Source organism: Carcharodon carcharias, chromosome 20 (genome assembly GCF_017639515.1).
Source record: "Carcharodon carcharias isolate sCarCar2 chromosome 20, sCarCar2.pri, whole genome shotgun sequence".
Lineage (NCBI taxonomy): Eukaryota > Metazoa > Chordata > Chondrichthyes > Lamniformes > Lamnidae > Carcharodon > Carcharodon carcharias.
Genome location: NC_054486.1, coordinates 48,318,184 through 48,331,129, shown reverse-complemented (window position 1 = coordinate 48,331,129; position 12,946 = coordinate 48,318,184). Strand labels below are relative to the sequence as shown.

The 12,946-nt window shown below is 42.8% G+C and overlaps 1 protein-coding gene across 13 annotated transcripts in view; it reads right to left on the bottom strand.

Moving 5' to 3' along the window:
- Nucleotides 1-12,946, bottom strand: part of slc25a21 (solute carrier family 25 member 21) — a 766,657-nt gene that overhangs the window by 368,872 nt on the left and 384,839 nt on the right. For 3 of the 13 annotated variants that reach the window (XM_041214370.1, XM_041214368.1, XM_041214371.1), the window contains one exon: nucleotides 10,979-11,052. The exons of 9 other annotated variants lie outside the window; for them this stretch is intronic. The gene's annotated coding sequence lies outside the window, so the exon portion shown is untranslated. Of the gene's footprint in view, nucleotides 1-10,974; nucleotides 11,053-12,946 lie in introns of all 13 variants that reach the window. One more of the 13 variants, XM_041214369.1, reaches the window with a different exon arrangement.

Below are 12,946 nucleotides of genomic sequence, written 5' to 3'. Positions count from 1 at the left end.
AATTATACACTGACATTCACATGACACACAACAATACACCCTTTATAGCAAGTACTCACACATCAGACAGTTCTCACAACTCTTCAATCATGTGAGGCATCACACACACACAAACACAGACCTGCCAGCACACTCATTCATAGTTACCACTCTTTATTTTGCAGGACAATACAGCACATAAGAGACAGCGGCATGACACGACTAAGCAAGGGGAAGTACAGCTCCACAAGATCACTCCCCTTGAAGGGACAGTGCTGCCAGTGATCGGGGGGTAGGATGGCAGGCGCTGTGGTAACAGGTAGAACAGATGAAATATTGAGAGATATGTAGCCACTCCAGCTTCCTTACATATCCACAACTATTCCCTAATCCCCCAAACTTATCCTCATTCACAAGCTTCATATGGTCACCTCACACATATCCACCTATCATGACTACATGCACTACACCCTAACCTTTCCAGTTTTATTATTTCAGACTCTTAGGAGCATGATTCACCTTGCTGTGCCCCAGTGGGACTGGGGGGGAAGAGTCACTTTGCCCCCCCTTAGAAAGTGGAAGAGGACAGCAAGGAAGAAGGCACCACATCAATCACTATCACTGTCACAGGCAGCTCAGAGGCTGGCACCCTGTATAACTTAGAAGCTAAGGTTGAACAGGGATCCTAACAGTGAAAGGTCCAGGCACTAGTGAGCTGCAGGCATGCTGGTTAGAAGGGACAGCACAGATGCCAGGGAGCAAGGTCACATACTACTTCCGCTGCAGAAGTGTCAGATGAGACCTTGAAGAGCCAAGCTACAGAAGAACAGACAAACATTTGGTGCCCCAAAGCTTATGCAGCAAAGGAGATGAAGGTGCCCACCTCAAGCTTGCTCCTTGACTTGACATAAAGCCTAGAACACACCATCTCCAGTGTGGAAAGCTGGCCAGTTCCATTCAGTGACCTATGGAGTCCAGTGCTGATGGATGAGGTCATAGTTTCCATGGAATAGCTGCATGGGAGTTCAGGCAGCTCACATAGGGGCTCTGGGTTCCTTGATTGAAAGGGGCTTGCAGGGTGTCTCAGCTGTCCAGGTATCTGTCCTCCAGCAGATTATTGGGCTGATGGAACAGATGCCCGAGGTAATATCATGAGAATCTTGATGCTCGAGGTAGTAGCATGGAAATCATGGAGCAAGAACTTACCTTTCTCCTGACACCAGCATTCCTGGTCCCTCCCTTGTCATCCACTTCTGCCCTCACAGTTGTCTGTCAGCCAGGTGGCCCAGGCTACTCAGGCTCATGCTGAGATCATTTAGTTTAAGACAGGGCCATCATAGCCCACAGCCCCTCTAGAGCATCTAGGGGACCATCTGAACTGAAATCTTCACATTTTCAACAGCCCTCCAGCTCAAATGCTGCTGGCACTAGGGATATACTTTGTAAAAGAACTTACAGAGGATCACCACTAAGGGTAAGCACCAAGGTGAATAGTTTAGTGTGTATTATTGCTGTTGGCGGTTGTAATGTTTTCATTGTTTGCTTTTGGTATGGATAAATAGTGATTACAGTCATTGGGTGGTAGTGGAATTGATGGTCTTACTGTATTGTCTTAGGGGAAAGGGTTGCAAGGATTGAGTGTAGATGATAGATTTTTTGGTGAATCCTCTGCCCTAGGAGGTTAGGCATTTGTCAACGGTACTTCAAATTTGATGGTAGAGGGTGTGTCTTAAAAGTGGTCTTCACTGATAACGGCGAACATCCTTCCCAGACGCAGTCCACCTAGCTGGAATCTTTATGTGTGCTCCTTGGTCCCCCTTCCTCCTTTTCTCCTGCTCTTCCTTCTGCTGAGTTTCACCTTCTGGCACAATTACTGATGATAACAGCTGATATCTCATGATCACCAGAATGTGGAGTATGCAGCAAGTCAGCACAAATCTGGTGATCTTCTCAGCTGTGTAGTTCAGTACACCTCCTGATCAGTCAAGGTGCATAAACCTCTGCTTGAAGACTACAATGGTCTGCTCAATTACATATCTGGTGCCAGAGTGACTCTGACTGTATGAGTGCTCAACAGTTGTCTGGGGCTGACCATCTGTGGCATCTGAGGGTATTCCTTGTCACCGAGTAGCTATCCACACACATTGTCCTGGGCCTCCTTGGGATGGGTGACTGTCTCATTCTAAAAGCATCATGCAAACTTTCTGGATAGGAGGCATTCATCAGCATGATGCCCTGCTGGTAGTCACACACAATGAAGAAACGTAATCCTTTCCGGTTCCTGAATACCTTCAAGTTTAAATGAAGGGCTCGCATGGTCACACACGTGCAATTATTGGCTTCCTAAACCATGGGAAATCCCACAATCTTGTCAAATCCTGGAGTTCTCTGCCTTGTCATCGTCACTTCTCAGAGCTACAGAGCCTCAGCAATCTCCATTATTCAGAAGCACACAAAATATTGTGATATCTGACTGATAGCATTTGGCACCTGTGGCATTTGGAAAGTTCCAGTAACATAAAATGAAATGTTACTGTGGCGTTGATTGCCACAGACAATACAGCCTTGGCTGGACTGTGAGGACTAAGTCTTCCTTCCACAAGGCCACAGATTTTCTGTGATTACCTCTTTGGTAAAGTGCAGCCTCCTCATGCACTGGTCTTCGATCATGCAAAAGTGCTCTCTAAATGCCCTCTAAAGACTCCGAATGGATAGGCTCTCCTTCCACGAGTCCTCCTATCCTTTCTTCTCCAGCGGCTGGTGTTGCTCTGTCTGGCTTCATCTCCTCCTCCAGACCAAGTTAAGGGTGGGGGGTGTGGGATGTAACCCTAACTAAATCCCTATGACCAACTGCTCCCTTTCTTCTCGTGCTGTGTTGAGTCACCATGGAGGAAAATCTTTTACAGAGGTCTGGTTCTTCTCCAAAGAAAGGGATCAAATGCTGAAGAAAAATTTTTTTTAAACTCCCATATGCCCCTCTTAGGGGTTTCACAGCTGCACTATGAAAAACAAGGGACCAGACTGCCCTTCTACTTACTCTCCCAATTAAAAGAATGCTCATGGGCACTCAGTAAAGATTTTCACATTAATCATATCAGAGATTTTTCATTTGCTGGACTAAAGTTACTACAAAATGTAATGTTATGTAACTAAAGCACTGTTCTAATATGGCTTGTTGGCTAAGTGGCTAACAACGCAATCTGGAATGCAATATTGATTCAATAAAACTACACTGTGTCTCTTTTTGAACTGTTGCAAATCAGCTCCATCTTTCAGTTTAATTCCAATATTATCCAAATTACAGAAGAAATAGGCAATCAGACTGATAGCAATTTGGATAATGGACAAACTGACTATCAGGGTGGAACCAGACTTTTTCCATTAAATTCAAATAACTACCAGCCAATCCAGGAGTAACGGGGTTGAGATGGGCAGATGCCATTACCATGATGCCAGTCCAAATATTGTGTCATATACTGCAGCTTTTACTAACCTTTTAACAAAAGTGCTTTTCAGAACAAGTATACATTACTTTCATATACGAAATACACTTTTGCAATACAATGTGTATAGCATAGCAATGACTGACAACATTGTGATTTGTACCACTGCCTGGCAAACTACTGTTTAAAAACTACCTTCTAAAACCCTAAAAAGGACATTTTTTTTCTTTTTAAATATGTACATTTTGTATTACAGATGCAAGCTACTACTTTGCTTAGTTCAAACAGCACTACGCATGTAGTGCTTTCATGTGAGATGAGTGCAAGGCTATATTTTTTCTTTGCAATAGGGCATTGTCCAAATTTACAAGCACAATAACTTTTCTAAAAGGACAAACATAACCTCACTTTTACCTCAGCTGAGGTTGATATTTGTTTTATTATGTCTGCTCTTGATCTTCATTGTTTTGCGTCTCTTTTTACTGTATGAACATGAGATATGCATTATCTTTATTATTATAATCAGCAGGCTCAGATTGGGATGAACTATAGCATGGACATAACGGCAACAAAGTGGATCACAGCCAATATTTACAAAAGCCAGTTCATTGCATAATATCAAGGGCTCATAGTATTTACACTTTTGTACGATAGATTTGCATATAAAATCTTTGTGAACATGGGTTCATGTCAGTACCAACCATTTTCATTTAAGGTATAAAAAACATATAAATTGCAGTGATTTGAATCATTCACAAAATTAAATTACTTTGCAATGTAATTAATTCCTCATAAATTGGAAATTTATAAACAGCATCTTTTGAAAAGTTGTGTTTAGAAACAGCCTCTGCATTTCATGACATTCATAAATGATTAACAAAATGCATTTTTTTACAATGCTTCAAGTTCACTGAACATTTATAACAAACTTGTAGGCAACTGCTGAAGGAAACATGCAGCTCAGCTGCTTTAGTAAGGTGTAAAATTGGTCAGCTCCTACGGTGAGTGGGCCAGCATATTGGGCCTGGAGGACAACATGTTGGCCCAATCTCAAGGGGAGGAGGCCTCAACCAGGCTGGTGGTGGCCCAGAGTTTCCTGGGCAGTTTGGAGTAGCCTCCAGTGGTCAGCCTCTCCTACAAATGCACAGAACATGCATAATCTGAATTGGGCCTCGCTGAATGTAATGTGACACAGCTCCACCTACAGGTGCAATCCTGGTAGAAAGTTCCTGTTTTTTATTTTACCTTGGCCTCATTTTGAATATTTCCTTTGTTCAGGAAAAACATTTTACGCCCTTCTTCTCCCCATTTTAAATGAGCCTAAATCTTTACCTACTCTTCTTACAATGCCTCCCAGATCCCACTGTTCATTTTGGCCTCCAAATTACCATGAAACAAACTCCAAAGGCCAGATATCCAATCAGTCAAGTCTCAGGTCCTCAAAGATTAATGTGTTTACATCATAGACGCAACCAGGCCTAGGTTTAAAGGACTGCTTGTTGACCAGACTGGAAAAATTACTGTTCAGTTAAATATCTCAGCAACCCTGAAAAAATAATAGTGTCACAGTGAAGCTAGTGTCAGCATTCCATGGGTTCATAGAATCAGAGAAGCATAGAAGGGCTAAAACACAACGCTGATGGGAAGGTAGTGGTAGCATCACCGGACTAGTAATCCAGAGGCCCAGGCTAATGCTATGGGGATATGATTTCAAATCCCACCACAGCAGCTGGTGGAAGTTAAATTCAATCAATAAACCTGGAATTAAAAGCCAGTCTAATGGTGACCACAAAACCATTGTCAATTGTCGTAAAAACCCACCTGGTTCACTAAAGCCCTGGTCTGGCCTACATGTAACTCCAGACCCACAGCTTGTGGTTGACTCTTAAATACCCTCTGAAATGGCCAAGCAAGTCACTCAGTTGTATCATAGTGCTAAAAAATCTAAAAGGAATGAAACCGGTAAGATTCCCCAGCATCGACATTGGCTACGGAAATGACAGCGGCATTCCCAGACCTGTCAACCTGCGAAGTCCTCCTTACTATCATCTGGGGGCTTGTGCCAAAATCAGGAGAGCTGCCCCAAAGACTAGTCAAGCAACAGCCTGATGTAGTCATACCTTATAGACAATGTCCCAGACACCACCATCACAATTCCTGGGTATGTCCTGTCCTACCACCAGTGATATACAGTCAAGAGAGAGTTACTCTGGGAGATTGCAACATTAGCTCTGGACCCCATAAAGTCTTAAGGCTTCAAATCAAACATGGGCAAGGAAACTCCTGCTAGTTACCACCTACCGTCCCCCCCTCAGCTGACGGATCAGTACTCCTCCATGTTGAACACCTATTGAAGGAAGCACTGAGGGTGGCCAGGGCACAGAATGTACTCTGGGTGGGGCACTTCAATGTAGCACCACTACTGACCCAGCTGGTTGAGTCCTCAAGGACGTAGCTGTCAAACGGGGTCTTTGGCAGTTGGTGAGGGAAAAACATACTGGACAAATCTACCAGATCCGTCTGTCCATGACAATATTGGTAGGAGTGACCACCACACGGTCCCTGTAGAGAAGAAGTCCCGACTCCACTTTGAGGATACCCTCCAAGGTTTGCGTGACACTATCACCGTGCGAGATGGGATAGATTTCGAATCAATCTAGCTACTCAAAACTGGGCACCATGAGGCACTGTGGGCCATCAGCAGCAGCTGCGAAATTGTATGCAACAACAATCTGTAACCACATGGCCCGGCATATCCCCAACTCTACCATTACCAGCAAGGTGGAGGATCAACCCTGGTTTAATGAAGAGTGCAGGACAGCATGTCAGGAGCAGCAACAGTACCTAAAAATGAAGTGTCAATCTGATGCAGCTACAACACAGGACTATTTTCATGCGAAACAGCAGAAGCAGCAAGTAATAGACAGATCTAAGTGATCCCACAACCAATGGATCAGATCTAAGCTCTTCAGTCCTGCCACATCCAGACGTGAATGGTGGTGGATAATTAAATGAGTGACTGGAAGAGGAGGGTCCACAAATGTCCCCACCCTCAATGGTGGGAGAGCCTGGCACGTCAGTGCAAAAGACAAGGCTGAAGCATTTGCAAATATCTTCAGCCAGAAGTGCCAAATGGATAATCGATCTCGGTCTCTTCCTGTGGACCCAGCATCACAGATGCCAGTCTTCAGCCAATTTGATTCACTCCACATGACATCAAGAAACAGCTGAAGGCACCGGATACTGCAAAGGCTATGGGCCTTGACAATATTCCAGCAAAAGTACTAAAGACTTGTGCTCCAGAACCAGCTGCGCCCCTAGTCAAGCTGTTCCAGGGCAGCTACAAGACTGGCATCTAACCAGCAATGTGGAAAATTGCCCAATTATGTCCTGCCCACAAAAAGCAGGACAATTGCAACCCGACCAATTACCACCCCATCAGTCTTATCAGCAAAATGATGGGAGGTGTCATCGACAGTGTTATCAAGCGGCACTTACTCAGCAATAACCTGCTCATTAACTCACAGTTTGGATTCCGACAGGGCCACTCAGCTCCTGACTTCATTACAGCCTTGGTCCAAACATGGATTCGATGCTAGGTGAGAGTGACTGCCCTTGACATCAAGGTGGCATTTGACTGAGTATGGTACTGAACAGTCCTAGCAAAATTGAAGTCAATGGAATCAGGGGGAAAACCGGTTGGAGTCATACCTAGCACAAAGGAAGATGTTTGTGGTTCTTGGGCACCAATCATCACAGTCCCAAGACATCACTGCAGGAGTTCCTCAGGGTAGTGTCCTAGGCCCAAACATCTTCAACTGCTTCATCAATGATCTTCCCTCCATCATAAGGTCAGAGGAGGGGATGCTTGCTGATGATTGCACACTGTTCAATACCATTTGCGACTCCTGAGATACTGAAGCAGTCGTGTCCATATGCAGCAAGACCTGGACAACATTGAGGCTTTGGCTGATAAATGGCAAGTAACATTCGTGCCACACAAACATCAGGCAATGACCATGTCCAACAAGAGAGAATCTAACCATCTCCCCCTTGACAATCAATGGCATTATCATCACTGAATCCCCCACCATCAACATCCAGGGGTTACTATCCACTCCCTCCACCACCGATGCACAGGCAGCAGTGTATGCCATCTACAAGATGCACTGCAGAAACTTACCAATACTCTTCGACAGGACCTTCCAAACCTGTGGCCTCTACCACCTAGAAGCATAAGCGTAACAGATGTATGACAACTCCACCACCTGCAAATTCCCCTCCAAGCCACACATACCCCTGAATTGGAACCATATTGTCATTCCTTCATTGTCACTGGGTCAAAGTCCGAGAGCTCCCTCCTGAACAGTATCATGGGTGTACTTACACCACATGGACTTCAGGGGTTCTTAAGAGCAATCAGGAATGGGCAATAAATGTTGGCCAAGCCAGTGCTGCCTACATCCCGTGAATGAGTAAAAAAAGGAAAATATGAAACGATTATTGCAGGCCAACATAATTTACTGGTCCTACATACAACCCTACCATCGACATTGTGACTAGAATAGTCAAACACAGGAAGACATGTGGAAGGTGCAGACTTTTAAATGTATTGCAGAATTGCCCAGGATTTCATGCTTTCTTTAAGTCATGGGGCAAAAAGGGTCACTGGCAGCAGCAATGCAAAATAGCAAAGGCCAAAGGAGCTACGAGAAGTCCTGTATAGACTTAGACCTCAAACAGGGAATACCTTTGAGCAGCATACTAGATCGCATAGGAAATATATATTTACAAAGTGGCAGCTTACATGGACAAAAATGATGATGATCAAGACATGATGAGTACAGCTCTCCAAATTTTCCCATCCTGCCTGCGGAAAATTCCACCCATAGATGCTATTACACTGTCAGAAGTATTTTCCACGTTTCAGATCATCTATCCTCAAAGCTGATAAACATTCGCTCTTTGCAAAAATAGGCACTGGCAAGTGCGAACATACTGCTTCTGAGAATTCTGCAGGCAATGTGCCCAAAGAAGTGGAAGGCAATGGAGAAATCCACTACAACGAAACTTTCAGCATATAATGGCTGGGTAATTCCATTTGTAGGATTCATCTTGTCGTGTAAGTATAACCAGCCATCCTGGGTGTCACAATGTTCAACATAATAGAAACCAAAGGCCCAGCAATTGCAGGTCTACCAGCATGTCAAGATCTCACCTTGGTAACAATCCATGAATCAGCCAAATACCGCAAGGCAGATTAGCATCAGAAGACACATCCATAGATTGTACAAGGAGGCTAGCAAAAAACACAGTCTATTGGCAGGGCATAAACAATGACATTGAGGTCACAGTTAAGAAGTGCGAGGTATATCAGGCAAATATGCCAAATCGGCACAAGAACCTACATATACCACACAAAGTTCCTACTCTTCCTTGGACCAAGGTTGCTTCTGACCTTTTCCCCGTCCCTGGGAATGTTTTCTTCGTTGCTGTTGATTATTTTTCCAAATATCCTACCATCCATCAATTGCACAGTACATCAAGCACAGCTGTAGCACACACTCTTAAGTGTTATTTTCAGTTTATTTTGGGCACCCAGGGAGATAATCTCAGATAACAGTCCTCAATTTACTGGTAAACCTTTCAGTGATATGTGTGAGAAATGGGCAATATGTCACACTACTGCTCCACACTACCCAGATCTAATGGCATAGCCAAAAGAATGATCCATACAGTGAAATCCTTCATTCTAAAATTCACACATACCAAACAAGATCTACACATTGCAATGATACACCTTCAGGCAACATCTCTAAGTGCAATCATTCCATCACTGGCGGAACTCATGTTTGGCAGACCAGTACTGCCTAGTTTTCATCAATTTACTCTTCTAGAAGTCAGAGAAGATTTCTTAAAAACAGGCGGGAGTGAAAGACGTGCATAACAGGAATGCAGGCAAAGAGTTACCAATTGAAAGACAGGACAACAGGTTCGAATTCAACATCCCACGGAAGGTATGTGGCAACCAACTGAAGTGACAGGATCTGTCCAGAGCTAAGGCCAAACGAGATCATCACACCCAATGGTACAACTGTGAGATGGAACAGAACGCAAATCAAGGAAGTATTTAATCCTCAACCACTGTGTAACTCCATTGTATCCAACACAAGATACAGGGCTAAATCCAAAGGAACATCCAAGCATGACACTCCCACAGACCACAGTGAGAAGATCCATCAACCTCAGGCTAACATTACAGTCACTAGCTCTCACCTTGTTTAAGTAGACTGCCACTATGCCTCAGGGACTTATAAGTTCATGAGTTTCTTAACTCATAACTCTCTAACATGTAAATGTGCATTTCTATGTATTGTAAATAGTTATGGTCATTTGTAAGGGGGAGCTATTTATTTGTAAAAATGGGGATGTTGTGGTACACCTCTAAGTGGTTGTGGTTATGTTTTCTGTATATATTACTAGAGGGAAAATTACACAATGCATCAGGTGATTTAGGCTCAACCCCAGTTTGCTGTGAAGAACCAAACAGGTCAGGCATGTGTACAAGTTCTCCAACTTTGTAATAATGCTACCAACTTCACAACTCCTTAATAAACCTACATATTTGTGTGCTAACCCATCCCTTGTACATGACTGGCACCTGGTGTTTATTTGTTAGTAAGTACAAGGAGAAGAAAAACAGAACATGATGCCAGCGCAATCTGACAGGATTTATTTTTATGGGCTCCCTGCATGGTGACTCCCCAGCCCGCCATGGGATGAGGCCCTTAAGTAGGCATTAATTGCCTGCTTAAGGGCCTCAATTAGCATCCAGGTGAGGAGGCTGACCATGGACTTGCTGCAGACCTAATTGGGCAGAAGCAGGATGTGGCGGGGTCCTCACCCTGCACCTTCCCACCCAATTAAGTGTCCCCACCTCTAAACTTGCCATGGGGGTGGGGCAGTGGTATTCAGTTCCACTCCTTGTTACAGATGCAAAACAATCATGGACCTGCAACCTGAAATTTACAAACTATTTAGTGACCCAACTACAGTTAGGTGACATTCAGATAGAATTACTAAGATTTCCAGGGAGTGTTTAAGTACTTGCCTTAAAGGGAGAAGCTAAGTTATTGGCTAAATAACTATATTTCTGAACTCAAATTACTTATGAGCAGTGCCACGAGGTTGTATTTTTAAAAATCTGCTTGATGACAATATCATATGTAGGACTGGCATCAAGATTAAATGCAACAAAAATCAATAGCTACACCCTTTAAACATAGCTTCATTTTTATACGGTAGTCTCAGGGAGACCTACCATGTCAGATCTCCACTCCCATCTCAAGCTGCTCGAGCAAACAAGATTACAGAGACATTCTCCTACTACTCGTCTGTTTATCTTAATGAAAGAAGGAAGTTAAGATCACCCTGGGGACAATCTGAAACCACCCAATCTAGAACAAAGCAGCTGTTAGGGCTCTGGAACCTCAAGGAAATCTTAAATACCATTCAATTAAAATTAACAACAGTCATTCATGAAAGCACACACCTACCTCGACAATCTCAGTGGCTTGAATGGGAACGGGAGAAATGTCTCAAATGGTTGACCTTCATGGAGCTGAACACACTATATGGAAAAAGATTAGGTTAATTCCTGGCAGCTGGAAGATGTGTTTAATACGATGAACACAGAGGAGCATCAAGGGAGGGAAGGGTGCAGCTTTACACCAAAACAATCCTTCATCTTGGAAATTTTTTTTGCACTTTTCACCCAACCTCCTTTTTCTGTTTAAAAAAATGCTCTTTATGTGTCTTTGGAGTATGCACCATTTTAAGAGGGCCAACTTCCAGGCCTTTGTCAACATCATCCCCTGAACCAGATGCTGAGAACTGTAAGGGTTTGGGTAGATCATTTGCCAATTTTTCTTCCCAAGTACAAAACACCCAGCCTCTGCTCCAAGCCTCCCCTGGTTGGGAACTGTAGAACAATATGTCCTGACTTTCAAAATATTAATGCACTGGAATACCAAAATGCATTGCCATCACGTTGCACAATTCTTTCTCTGAACTCTAATCTTCCCTTCTTGCACATGTGGTACACACATGCATTGTTAATGGATATTGTTAACCGAACACAAAAGGGCTTTCTGGTGAAATCAAATGTATACCATGGTATCCTCCTATACTGTTGTTATATACAGAGAGAGAATGTTCCAGGAAGTCTGAAACAAAAGCAGCATTAACACACCAAATTGAGTTCTTTTTAGATACAGCACAAACCATCTGAATTTTGCAAGCTATCAAAACTTTGGAAGGTACAAGTTCAAATATTCGTTGTTATAAAATACCTTAGCTCACTACCTAACATATATATTTCATACACACACCAGAGAATAAACTTCTGCGTAGGAATTAAACATTTTTCTGGAGTTGATTAAGAACAAAAGTTATGGCTCTACTGTACAGCGATTTGACCAGGAAATGGACAAAGTACTTCACATTGAGTACCAGTCATTTTCACTCAGTCAACAGACAATTATAACTTATTTGCATCTTTTATAAACTATAGCTCTGTATTTGTGAAGGAAATGCTATAATTCATCACCACTAACGAGACAGCCTGAATACAGTCAATATAAATAGAAACTGTTTCCCCGGATAATTACAATCAAAAGACTGTAAGGCAGTAAAACGGAAACATGTCTTATTTAACAAGAAAAACAGAGAAGTTCAGAGTTTTCATTGGCTGCCAGGTTCTCAGACAGTTAAAACAATTTTATATTGTGAGGCCAAATTGCTGGTGTATGTTAATTGGAGCAGTTGCATAAAATTTATCCCTCAAACTTCTAATTTTGTTCATTAAAATCGTGAGCAATGAGGTGTCCAGAAAGCTACAGCATTCATTTTATTTTGAACAATAATTGGTTTCTTTGTGGACATGGATGAAGTCATGCACTTCTTGAAGTAGCATTCCAACTATTATTTTTGCAAAGCAATTGATGCCTAGGTATTCATCGAAAGTATTTTACCTTTTTCATTAAATCAACATTAATGAGCTGGGCTTTTCTTTCTTCTCATATGTTCCACCACTGCCAATACTTAAGTTATCAGCAATGACTGAATACTGTCAGTGTTACAAGTTTAGAAGATTGTTATGTTTCAGGACTGTATCTTTAATTCAGGATTAAATGAAGGGGGGCATGTGACCTGTTCTGAAGCTTCCATAACAAGAAGCCTGGGTGAGGTGACCATTAAGATTAAAGAGAGGGCCAGGTTGCATTGCTCGAAGGAAGGTGTAAGGTGTTCACACATGAAAACAGTGGCAGCAGCATCTGTGTTTACCATGGTTAACTGCTCACCTAAGTCGCAGGAAATTATTGAGAATGTCGAGTTGTAAATGGTTATTCTTTAAACTGTACATTTACTTCCAAGATAGAATAGAGTTGGAGCCTAAACAATAACTAATTAGCTTTTCTACCTGGATACACAGTCCATGTGATTCACATTGCATGGAAATGAGG